Source organism: Helianthus annuus, chromosome 2 (assembly GCF_002127325.2).
Source record: "Helianthus annuus cultivar XRQ/B chromosome 2, HanXRQr2.0-SUNRISE, whole genome shotgun sequence".
NCBI classification, from domain to species: domain Eukaryota; kingdom Viridiplantae; phylum Streptophyta; class Magnoliopsida; order Asterales; family Asteraceae; genus Helianthus; species Helianthus annuus.
Window position 1 is genome coordinate 113,443,129 of NC_035434.2, and position 12,916 is coordinate 113,456,044.

General features: G+C 41.9%; 1 non-coding gene across 1 annotated transcript; it reads left to right on the top strand.

The window, feature by feature from the left end:
* Positions 1 to 1,263: 1,263 nt before the first annotated feature.
* Positions 1,264 to 1,370, top strand: LOC118489850. Its single transcript, XR_004887863.1, has one exon. It is a non-coding gene; the product is annotated as a small nucleolar RNA R71 (small nucleolar RNA).
* The last annotated feature ends 11,546 nt before the right edge of the window (positions 1,371 to 12,916 follow it).

Here is a 12,916-nt window from a genome sequence, read left to right on the forward strand (position 1 = left end):
CTCGTTTTTCCTAGGCCGAGTCTTTTGAACATTGATTCGGGCATGAGGTTAATGCTAGCCCCAAGGTCGGCTAGTGCATTACGAACGGGGGAGTCCCCGATCGAGCAAGGACTTGTGAAGCTTCCGGGATCAATTTTCTTTTGGGGGAGTTTGTTGAGTACGAGGGCGGAGCATTCTTCGCCTAAGTTAACTAATTGCAATGTTTCAATTTTCCTTTTATGAGTGAGGAAGTCCCTCATAAACTTGGAGTATTTAGGCATTTGAGTTAGGACATCAATAAAAGAAATGTTGACATGCAATTGTTTTAGTAGACTTTCAAATTTTGCGAATTGCTCGTTGGTCTTTTGACGGATTAACCTACCGGGGTACGGAACCGGAGGAGCCTTGGTGGGCTCTGATGGTGGCGGAGTAACCTCCTCTTGATGGGACAACGATGTGGTCTCCTTAGTAGGCGATGGCCCTTCCGTGGTACCCACGGTACGGTTCCGTAAGGTGATGAGATGTACTTGCGCCTTTGGGTTTGTTTCGGTATTACTTGGTAACGCGCCTTGCTGTCTCTCGGAGAAATTTTGGGCTAGTTGACTTATTTGTTTTTCGATGTTTTGTATACTAGCTTGTTGATTTCTAAAATTTGATTCTAATTGTAGAAATCTATCAGAGTTTTTCTTTTCGGTGTCGGAGATAAGGCGAGATATAGTATCTTCAAGCCTTTTCCGTCCACCTTGTTGTTGAGGGAAATTTTGTGACTCATTTCTTTGTTGTTGAAAGTTGGTTTTTTGATTTTGTTGGTTACTACCATTGCCGGGTTCTCTCCAACCAAGGTTAGGGTGGTTTCGCCATCCTTGGTTGTAGGTGCCCGTTGGAGGACCCAACGGCCTAGGTCTATTATCAATGTAGTTTACCGATTCTATTTGATCATCCGTTTCTTTCATACAACTCCAATTTTCATGTGGCCCACCACACCCCTCACAAGCCATAACCGAGACTGTTTTTGTCATTTCTAACTTTTTAATTTTAGAAGAAAGGGCCTTGATTTGGGCTTGTAAAGAGGTGCTTTCATCAACCTTATGGGCGCCCGGGGCAATAGATTTATTGCCTCGGGGAGTGTGCCACTGGAAATTGGTTTGAGCAATTTCCTCAATTTGATTATATATTTCATGCGGGCGACGATTACCTAAAAGTCCCCCGGAGCTAGAGTCAAGTGTTTGTCTTGTGTGTGGCAACAACCCATTATAGAAAGTGGATACTTGTTGCCATGTCGCAAGACCGTGATGAGGACACTTTCGCAATAGCTCCTTGAACCTTTCCCAAGTTTCATATAAGGATTCCCCGTCCTCTTGTGAATAAGTATTAATTTCAGTCATTAATTTAGCCGTTTTAGCGGGAGGGAAATAGTTATATAGAAATTTTTGGGCTAGTTCATCCAAGGTGTTTACCGATCCAGCTGGGAGGGCGTTAAGCCAAGCCTTCGCTCGGTCTTTGAGTGAAAACGGAAACATCCGGAGGTGGATGGCGTCATTTGATGCTCCATTGATCCGAAAAGTATCACATATTTCTAAGAAATTAGTAATATGTAGATGGGATCCTCGTCCGCAAGCCCATGGAAGGTTGCAGAGTTTTGAAGCATCTGTATCAAATGCGATCGAAGTTCGAAGTTATTGGCTTCAACATTCGGTGCATTGATAGCGGCGCCGAGATTACCTATGGTGGGTCGTAGATAATCCATGAGAGTACGTTGGTCCGCCATTGGAAGTGAGTTCCCCGAAACCTTCTCTTGGTTTTTGGCTTTTAGTCTTCTTCTGAGAAAGCGTTCGGGTTCTTCTAGAGGTTCTTTTATGTCCTTATTAGAACTGGAGCTCATACACTACGTAGGGGTGGCGTCTGGTTCCAAGTCCTGCAATAAAAACAGAAAAGAATGCTGGTCAGAAGGTTCACTACGGCCCCGTGCTCAGTGAACACGACCCGTGGTCGGAGTTATAGTGATTGTTTTCCAGATCCCAGTTACTGGAGAGTTGGACACGGCCCCGTGTTGCACCGACACGGCCCCGTGGTCAGCCTTCTGTAACTTGGAAAACTAAAAACTGCCAGTAACAACGCTGGGCACGGCAAGTGTCTGACCAGGCACGGCCCGTGCTGAGCTCTGCAGAAGCTGAAAAACTAAGAAAATCCTAAAAAAATGAAAAGAAAATAAAAAAAATGATTAGGCCGTTGATTCCTAACTTTCTTAAAATCCCTGTGTCCCCGGCAACGGCGCCAAAAACTTGATGTGCGTGTAGTGTAATATATTTTTGGTCTATATTTTAAGCCCTTTTTACACTTTTTAGCCAAGTTTTAAATTTATAAAACACGATATTTACTAACACTAAACACACATATGGGCAAGTGCACCCATCGTGGACGTAGTATAGTGTTGGTAAAATACCGAGGCCGTCTTAGGACACAAGAGCTTTTAGTACCGGTTTATCCTCAACGTCTAATCAAATCAAAATGTTAGAAAAGATTTTTAAACTAAGAAAATAAAACTAACTAAATGCTGAAAAATAAAATAAAAATAAAAACAGATAGACAAGATGAATCACTTGGATCCGACTCGTGTATTAGTATAACCTTTGATTATTTTCGCACTTTTGCACTTGTTTAAGAGATTATCAAAGTTATTGTAGTAGGCCCCTCTTTTGAAGGCGACGTTACCTCAACCCAGTAGTTTGAGTCAGCAAGGATACAATCCTAAAGGGTCGGATTATTGAAAGATAATGAATTAAGTTATTAATGCAAATTATGGTAGGCCCCTCTTTTGGAGGTGACGTTACCCTCGACTAAGTAGTCTGAGTCAGCAGGGATACAGTCCTAAATAGCCGGGTTACAGTATTAATAGTAGTTTACTTATGAGGGGGTCAAAGAGTTTGGATCCCCGCCATCCAATACCTTTGGGTATTGAAGGAGATCCTACTAAATTTGACCCAGGTCCCTTGCAAGACCTCTAAACGCTGAACAAGGGCAAGACCCTTACCAAACCGTTCCCTTAACCCCCGACCAGGTAGCCAACATACCTCCATATAGACCGTGGAGATATGAATGGTGGAAATCTTTTATTTTATATAGACAGTAAAATAATGCCAAGACACCACAGACAAACGATAAGGAAAAGTCACCTTCAACATAAGAAACTAGTTATTAAAGTCATTAATACAAAACCAAATAAAAAGTGCAAAAGATTAAAAATAAAAAGTATTATATTAAACACTTGTCTTCACCAAGTGATGTAAAAGACTTAGGAAAACATGGCCTTGATTGTCAAGAACTCTTACGATCAATCTTAGATCCCGAGACGACTCACACACTCTATGATGGACAATGGATGATGGTGGTGGATGATGGTGTTGTGATGGTGGTGGGTGAGAGAGGTGGTGTGCCAAGGGATGAGTTGCAATGAAACCAAGCACTCCTATTTATAGGCTGAACAGAGGCCTGGGCACGGCCCCGTGTCCGCTGGGCACGGCCCCGTGCCTGTCTGACACTATCTCTCCTCATTAATTGTAATTCGCAATTACAATTAATGCGCCTGCAGTACTTTGGGCACGCCCCCGTGTTCACTGGGCACGGCCCCGTGGTGAGCAATAGAAGCTTCTACAGGTTTGTCTTTTCTGCTGCTTCTTGGCACGGCCCCGTGCTCGCTGAGCACGGGGCGTGTTCAGTCTTCTGCCTTCTCTATTTTGCTTAGGAGGATGCTGTTGAGGGGTCGGGCAATCCACTTTTGTTCCTTTTCTTGTATTTATGCTAGATTTAGCTGTCTTTTTGCTTCTTTTGTTAATTTGAGCTCATTTAATCCTGAAAATACAAAAGGAAGACAAAAACACACTTTTTCCAACATTAGTACTTAAAAAGGGTTAGTTTTATGCCTCAATTGATGTAATTTATATGTTGCATTTTACACACATCAATAAGCTAAAAGTATTAGAATTTTTTTGTCAAAGAAAAAGATATATACCACTGAATAAATGAGCTAGATTAAATAAAAATGAGGCCTATGTAATCTTTATTGGGGATGGTGACCCTGATTGAGATTTCCTCTAGGATAAGTTAAAAGGAAAAAATGCTAAATAACCGAAGCTCACGTTATCGCTCTCGGGGATGGTGACTCTAGTTGAGACAACCTGTGGGTTAGGTATGCAAAAGTTTAATGCTCATGAAAGGAAAGAAAAAAAAGAAGAAAGAAAAACTTGATATTAGATGATTTGAGTTTTGGTATAAAACTGTTAGGAAATAGCCAATTGGTTGTTCCTTTTATTTCAAAAGCTTGAGACGGGATTAGGTGAATGCGTGACTTTTTAGTGTGAGACCCTAAGTTGAATAATCGCACTTGAACAAAAATAAACATGATAAGGGCCTAGGAACTGGTGTTGAGTTTAAGTGGATCGCATATCCGCAATCGTAAGTTAACATGTGTTTGATTTGTAATTAAATAATTTAAGTTTTGAGATCAAATATTTAATCTGACTATGATTCCGTAGCATATATCTTTTTCACGAACGAAAAAGAGTAAGTGTGAGGATATTTGATGTATTGCAAAATATATCAGTTTATCATGTACAATTTGTATAATTTTAGTTAGTTTTTATTCGGTTTTTAGTTAGAATATGATATTGTTGATCTGTTTGTGTTTACCAGGTCTCGGGTGATGAAAGATGCTGAAAAAGGAAAAAAAAACGAGTCTAAATATGAAGAAACCGAGTACCAGAACGAGATCAGGAGAACGAGTGCTGAAAAAGGAACAAAATCGAGAAAAATAGACAGCTCGCCACCCTTGAGCGGAGAAGAGAATCAATTCACACTCCGCGAGCGGATGTTTTGAACGAGTTGACTAATAAACCTTTACACGGCCCGCGAGGAGAAGTGATGTATGGCTCGCGGGCGGCGAGAAGCCTATTTCAACAGAATGCTTCGTGTTTTGATGATGTTTGGAGTTAGGTAACCTATAAATACATCTTTGATAAGATGTCCAACCCTAGAGACGAATTGGAGTATCCTTAGGCGAATTTTAGAGTTTAGATATCATGTTTTCGGAGGTTTTTCGAGCTAGGAATCATCGGCTAGAAGCACGAAGGCACGGGATTGAAGAGCATTCGGGTTTTGTCTTCCCATTTGTTTTACTTTTCTAGTTCCTTCATACTTCATCCATGAATTCTTTGTTAATACTTTGTGATTTGATTTTCTTGAACATGATTTGTGGCTAAAAACCTTAAACTACCTACATTCTGATAAACGGGATGTTGATGTGCGTGCGGTGTGATAGGTTTTTATGTATATTTTTAACCCTTTTTAACCACTTTAATCAAGTTTTAAATTTATAAAATACGATATTTACTAACACCAAACACACATATGGTCAAGTGCACCCATCGTGAGCGTAGTATAGTGTTGGTAAGATACCGAGGTCGTCCAAGGACACAAGAGCTTTTAATACCAGTTTATCCTCAACGTCCAATCCAATCAAAAATTTAGAAAAAGGTTCTAAACTAGAAAAATAAAAACTAAAATGTTGAAAATAAAAATAAAAAATAAAAACCGATAGACAAGATAAATCACTTGGATCCGACTCGCCTTTAGTGTAACCTTTGATTATTTCCGCACTTTTGCACTTTTTAAGAGATTATCTTAGTTATTGTATTATGCCCCTCTTTTGAAGGTGACGTTACCCTCAACACAGTAGTTTGAGTCAGCAAGGATACAATCCTAAAGGGTTGGATTATTGAAAGATAACTAATTAAGTTATTAATGCGTAATGTGGTAGGCCCCTCTTTTGAAGGTGACGTTACCCTCGGCTAAGTAGTCTAAGTCAGCAGGGATACAGTCCTAAGTAGCCGGGTTAATATATTAATAATAGTTTACATATGAGGGGATCAAGATATTCGGACCCCCGTCATCCAATACCAGTGGGTATTGAAGGAGATCCTACTAAGCTTGACCCAGGTCCTTGCAGGATCTATACACTGAACAATGCAAGACTCTTACCAAACCATTCCCTTAACCCCCGACCAGATAGCCAACATATCTCCATATAGACCGTGGAGATATGAATGGTGTAAATCTTTTATTTTATATAGACAGTAAAATAACGCCAAGACACCACGGACAAATGATAAGGAAGACTCACCTTCAACATAAGAAACTAATTATTAAAGTCATTAATACATAACCAAATAAAAAGTGCGAAAAGATTAAAAACAAAAAGTATTACACTAAATGCTTGTCTTCACCAAGTGATGTAAGAGACTTAGGCAAACATGGCCTTTGATTGTCAAGAACTCTTACGATCAATCTTGGATCCCGAGACTACTACACACACTCTATGATGGATGATGGATGATGGTGGTGGATGATGGTGTTGTGGTGGTGGTAGAGTGTGGGTGAAGTGTGAGAGAGGTGGTTTGCCAAGGGATGATTTGCAAATGAGACAAGCACCCATATTTATAGCCTGCACAGAAGCCCGGACACGGCCCCGTATCCACCCATCTTCTCTTTCTTCATTAATTGCAGTGTGTCTGCATTAGTTGACCACGCCTCCGTGTCCGCTGGGCATGACCCCGTGTGCAGAAGCGTATCTGTACTATCAAGATTTCCCTAAATTCTGCGAATCTTAGAGTTGACCACGGCCCCGTGTCCGCTGGGCACGGCCCCGTGTCCGCTGGGCACGCCCCCGTGGTGGGTGATAGAAGCTTCTACAGCTTTGTCTTTTCTGCAGACACTTGGGCACGCCCCCGTGCTCATTGAGCACGGGGCGTGTTCAGCATTCTGTTCTCTTGTTTTTGCTTGGGAGGATGCTGTCGAGGGGTCGGGCATGCCACATTTATTCCTTTTCTTGTATTTATGTTAGATTTAGCTGCCTTTTTGCTTCTTTTGTTCATTTGAGCTTATTTAATCCTGAAAATACAAAAGGAAGACAAAAGCACACTTTTTCCAACATTAGTACTAAAAAAGGGTTAGTTTTATGGCACAATTGATGTAATTTATATGTTGCATTTTGCACACATCAATGTTATAATTTTGATTTTTTAATTTGGATGCTTGTTATTTATGGATTTTTATACTAAAGTAGAAAACTTGTGTAACAACCCGCACATTCGTGCGTTGTTACTACTTGTTACACTCGTTACGCCTAGCACCAGAGATTCGGATCATAATGTGGCTATATCGCATATATCACTAAATCGCAGTATTTTTCGCATATTTCGCATACTTTATCGCTATCACATCACATTGCACTTGCTGACAACCATGAAGATGTCGAGTGAGGACCAATTCTACCCTCCTTGATAGCCGTGATGTGTCGCAGTGCAACTCATTACTCAAAACACACATTAACGTTCACGATGACATTGAGAGAGAACCTATTCTACCCTCCTCGATGACCGTGAAGCGTCGCAAAGTAATCGCATATTCGAAATGAAACCCGGTTATTGTATCGCAACTTTGAAATATGGATATGTATATACGACCCAACGTGGCGAATTATAATAAATATATGAAATGTGGATGAGAATGTGTAACCAAACTATTGCAACGCTTAACAATCGAAACGGAACGCCAAAACTTAGCTCGCCAGAGGCGTTTGATCGAATGGCACTTCGATCGAATGGGCATCCGATCGGACAGTCGTCCGATCGGACAGCCATCCGATCCGATGCATTGCACCACCTCTTCTCCTCTCTTGCCTGTAAATACCCCACTCTCAAATCAATTGCCTTGATTTGACAGCTCCCACTCGACCAGCACGCTTTGGGGCTCCTTTCTCTCGATTTCTCGCGATTCTTGTAAGTTTTCAACCTAAATCTTGTACTTCTATGATCTATGCGCACTCTTACACATTTCTATCTTTCGAATCTTAACTTTTAACCATGAAATCACTAGAATCAAGGTGTTCTAGGATGATGTCATCATGGTGTTCACATGAACTTCATGTTTTGCCTTCAATACACCAAGAACAACTTAGATCTAACCGATTTCCACATAAACAACAAAGATCTTTCATAAATCTAAACATATTCACGGTGAAAAGGATTGAGAGAATGTTTTCCAACCTTCCTTCAACTCTTTTACACTCAATGCACTCAAAACCGATAGAATCGGAGCTTGTACCGACTTCCTACTCATTCTTGTGGTTGTGTTGGTCCAAGATCCGGATCCTATTGACGAGGGTTACCGATTACGGGTTAAACTTGGAACACCGTCTTGAACAGTTAACTCACCAGATTTGGGTGATTCCTGTCCGATCAGGAATACCAAGTATTGACGAGGTTTCTGTTGCTTAACACGTTATCAAAAACATCTCGATAAAATGGCAAACAATCGAAACGACCAAGTGTAAGACGAACAGGACAACCAGGACGGGGTGCCGTCCGATCGGACTGCTGTCCGAACGGACAGTCACCCGAACAACCGGTCAGCCGAACGGCTTGCACCTTGGGACCCACACTTCACCATTTTTGCCAATCTATGAAGTTTGAATGTTGAACGAATCGCTATCCGATCGGACCACCATCCGATCGAACTGTCGTCCGTACCATGAAACACTTAAGCTTCCACACTTAAACAATTTTCAACATGTTCAATGCACTAGGAATGCCACCCGAACGAACTGTAGTCCGATCGAGTGACATCCTGCTGAGAACTTGTTCTTGCTGAAGTACCCAGCCGAACGGGTTGTCTGCCGATCGAACGACCGTCCGATCGACCGACCTGAAAGGAAGAGATACTTCAATGTTTTCAAAATGCTACAACGAAAACTTCAAAAGGCAAGCCATCATACACAAACACATCAGATGACAACCCAATCGAATAGTCACCGGATCGGATGACGATCCGAACGGATTGCCACCCGATCGACTGGGCACCCGATCGGATTGCCATCCAATCGGAGTACTGTCCAACCCTTTGACATGTTACACCGCTTAACGCACTATGCAACGCTTACGCTATTAATCTGCAATCAGGCTAATCTCAGACGCTCTCCCTTCAATCCAACCAAGTTGTGTTTGCTTGCTGAGCACCGACTGTGAGTATACTCGAACCCCTTTTAATCGCATTTTGGGTGTAACATACGTTCCTATAAAATCGAATTTATGCAAACGAATTATCCAATTAAACTATTTATCACTTGCGGATAACTGTTATGCATATTTATACGTGATGCTAGTTACATATGTGTTAGGACTTATGCTCGCGAGGTCCCGCCTTAACTAGTATAGTACTATAGCACCCACGGGGTCTAGTTAGGATGAATAGCAATCGCAATCGCAGCTCGAGTGACTTAGCTGGTAGTATCTGTCTTTTTGCATGTATGTTGAGGTATCCCATTTATGTATTCGGTAATTCGCAGCACTTTTAACTATTTTACGCTACACTATCAAAACTTGTATATTCGCCAATACTTTTGTATTGACGTTGTTTTAACGTATGTTGCAGGTTTAGTCGCAGACTACATCAAATCAAGATAGGAAGTCTAGAAACTCACCTAAATTCTATGTTGTCGGATTTCTATTGTTCGAGAGGACAAGAAATCTGTGATAACTTGTGTGAATGTATTGTTTATTAGTATGGGATAATGAACGCATTAAATACTGTCGTAAAATAGTTGTTATGGATTCTCTTGAGCAATCTGATTCGCCTAGTGCTGCACCCCGATGATTCCACCATCGGTTGGGGTGTGACAGATTGGTATCAGAGCCATAACTATAGGGAATTATGCAAGACATGACCTAGTCCGGGTTAATGTCTTAGAAACGAGCTAGTCTATAGTCTAAGTACCAACGGGCCGACTAGTATGAACCCAGTAGGGTTTGTATGGGCCTACTTGTTGCTCTCGATCGAAATTGCTAAAAACTACAACTTTGTGTGAACACCGCGTACTACAGCTTCACAAGAAGAAGCCTTTCCTAAGGCTGAAATACTACTTAGCCTTTCCTAAGGCTGACACAATGCACACGTTTTCGAAAATACTCGCATAACGAAAACGAGTGATCCAGTCGAGACCAAGTGTGAAAACCAAGAACTCTCGATGAGATCGCTCACTCAACGCATTTTTCTAGCACGAGAACCTTTCATCGAGCTAGGAGTGACATCCACATCTCGACAAAAGTCTCCATTTCGAACTCTATTGGAGCTCACGAATTTATTCGAAGAGCATAACCACAATTAGGAACGAAGTTGTTAAGTCAGGGGTGAAACTCGTATCTTAATAAACCGTTCCACTCTCTAAAATGGTTTTCGAAAAGCTCTCACCAAGGACTCGACCATAACAATGACTCGAGCCATGCGATGACTAGGAAGACGAATGCCATGAGCTGCATCCCAATGGAAGCATAAGTCTTCTAGGTCAACGCGCGTGCACGAACTTGTTGAGTATAGTTGGGTTACCTTGGGTAGTCGACGCCTAAACACCCGAGGCACTCCGATTATTTTACTAAGCCTACGACTCACCGGTTTTACGCTTTAATGAACCTAATTACGCTTTGTGTGTTTATTTTACGACATATCGATTTCTCGATTTATCAATTTTCGCTCCTTGTTTTTCAAGACGCACAACTCGCACAGCCATCGCAATCTAAAATGAAAACCGAATAATCGCAACAAAACTAACGATTAATTATTCGCTCTCGCTTTCGCTCTCTCTCCCTCTTCAATGCGTCCTCGCGCAATCTACACCAATATGTATATAAACTACAACTATTTATATGTACAAAACGAATCAATTGTGTGAGAACTTAGGAATCTCGTGTCTCCTATGTGGCTCCTATGTGAAATCTAATACATTATACCCGCAACAAGTTTTGATCGCGCTCAATCGCATCGCAAAACTCAAATCATTATGATCGAATCTCACTCCAAATATCTCTCTGTCTAGATGCCTTCCAACAACTCTACCTCGAGACGAACAGCTAGGAGAAGAGCCAAACGAAGCGCCGAGAAGAGGATTGCCTCGCTTGTGGCCAAGAAAGTGGCCAAGGTCATTCCTCAAATTGTCACTCAAGTGCACTCTCTCAGCAACTCTCGAACCCCGGAAGACTATAAGACGGAAGCGCCGCAATCTGCTTTCTCTACAAACACTTCAAAGCCTGTGATCCGATGGAATTCACGGGTGAAGGAAGTGTGTCCCAACTACTCCAGTGGTTCGATTCTATCGAAGTTACCCTTCGTCAGAGTGGGTGTCCCGGTAGTTTCCGTACTACTTGCGCAACCGGGGTATTTCAATCGAGAGCACTCGACTGGTGGACCACCGAATGCAACAAACGTGGGATCTCCGCGGCTTACGCTTTCTCTTGGAATGAGCCGAAGGAGCTCATGAAGAAAGAGTATTGCCCTCCCCACGAAGTCCAGAAGCTAGAAGAAAAATTTTGGGAAATCAAGCAAGTAGAAGGTGACCATGCTGGCTACACCGCATGGTTCAAACAGCTTAGCATAATTTGCCCAAGTCAAGTCAACACTTCAGAAAAAGCCACCACGAAGTACATTCGCGGCTTGCCTGAATGCGTGGGCGATTTTGTCGAAGCTGCAATACGTGCTACCATCGAAGAAACCTATCGCTTGGACGCCGAAATCAACGACAAACGAGTCTTGGACGGATTCTTCTCCAAGAATCTTGTCAAACAAGCGCATCAAGCAATCGTCATCGATTCATCCGATGATTCTTCCAACGATTCTACCAACAATTCTTCTGAAGATTCCTCCGATAATACCTCCAGCGAATCATCAAACGAATCCGCCGATGACACCGCATCATCTCAGGAAGCTCAGCCCAACCGCAAACGAAAGACCATGAGCCCGGACTCTTCAACAACTGGGCTATCGCAACCAGAGCCTCTCCAAGCAGCTCCAGTTCATTCGAAGCGCGCCTACAACAGAACTTATCCCCTGTGTTTCACGTGCATGTATTGTCACGGCCCCCGCGCCCGGTTTGACCCGGTCCAAGAGCCGTGGGACAGAAACGTGTGGTACAGCGGAAGTCTAGCAGGATCGTTTAAACTTGAAAATGCCCGAGTATTATTTATTTTATAATTCGGGATAAACCCCGTAATTTACAGTAGAGGAATTTCATAGGAATTTCCTTATTTTACAAAACATGTTCATTTATTTATTTATTTGAGCCACTACTTCAAGCTTGGGAGTGCTCCGTAGCACTTGTTCTTGATTCACAGCAGGTCACCTGAAACATGTTTTAAAAATATTTTGTCAGCGGGGAAATACTGAGTGAATCATTCATTTTGATAAAAATGACACATAGTTATAAATTACAGCATAAGAGCGATTACAATGGCATTTATCTTATTTTTATCTGGCCTTGCCACCCGTGTGACGATGGTCATACCACTATTGGGTCCAGTCACCCAAGTAGTGACGTTTTGTCACTGTTAGGATTTATTAGCCTAACCGTGAGAAATTAGTAATGTGCACAATACCCCACTAGCCAGTGATTAAGATAACCACGACTTAATCCCTGTAATTATAACATTTTGTAAATAATTTGGAGTATTGTAAAACAGTTGATAAAAAGAGAATGACTCACATTGCAAGTTTAACGGGCAGAGTTTTAGCCTACTGATTAGCCTAATTAACCTAATTCAAATAACAATGCACACGAAAACTAAGTCAGTAACTAATACAGCATTTACGATAACTCACGAGATGAACACCCTCACAACGAATGACAAAGTGCGATACTTAACATCCATCGAGTTTACGACGAATGACAAAGTATAACTCTAATGTGGGCAGCACTTAAACATCCATTGGATTAAGTTCAATCGATCGGACAATGAATCGTAGTGGCGATCGAGTTATTACCCTGTTTGTCGCGGCAGCGTTTCGTGTTCGTGTGTGTTTTGTAGTAACTAACGTATATATCAGCCTACGAAGTAAATTT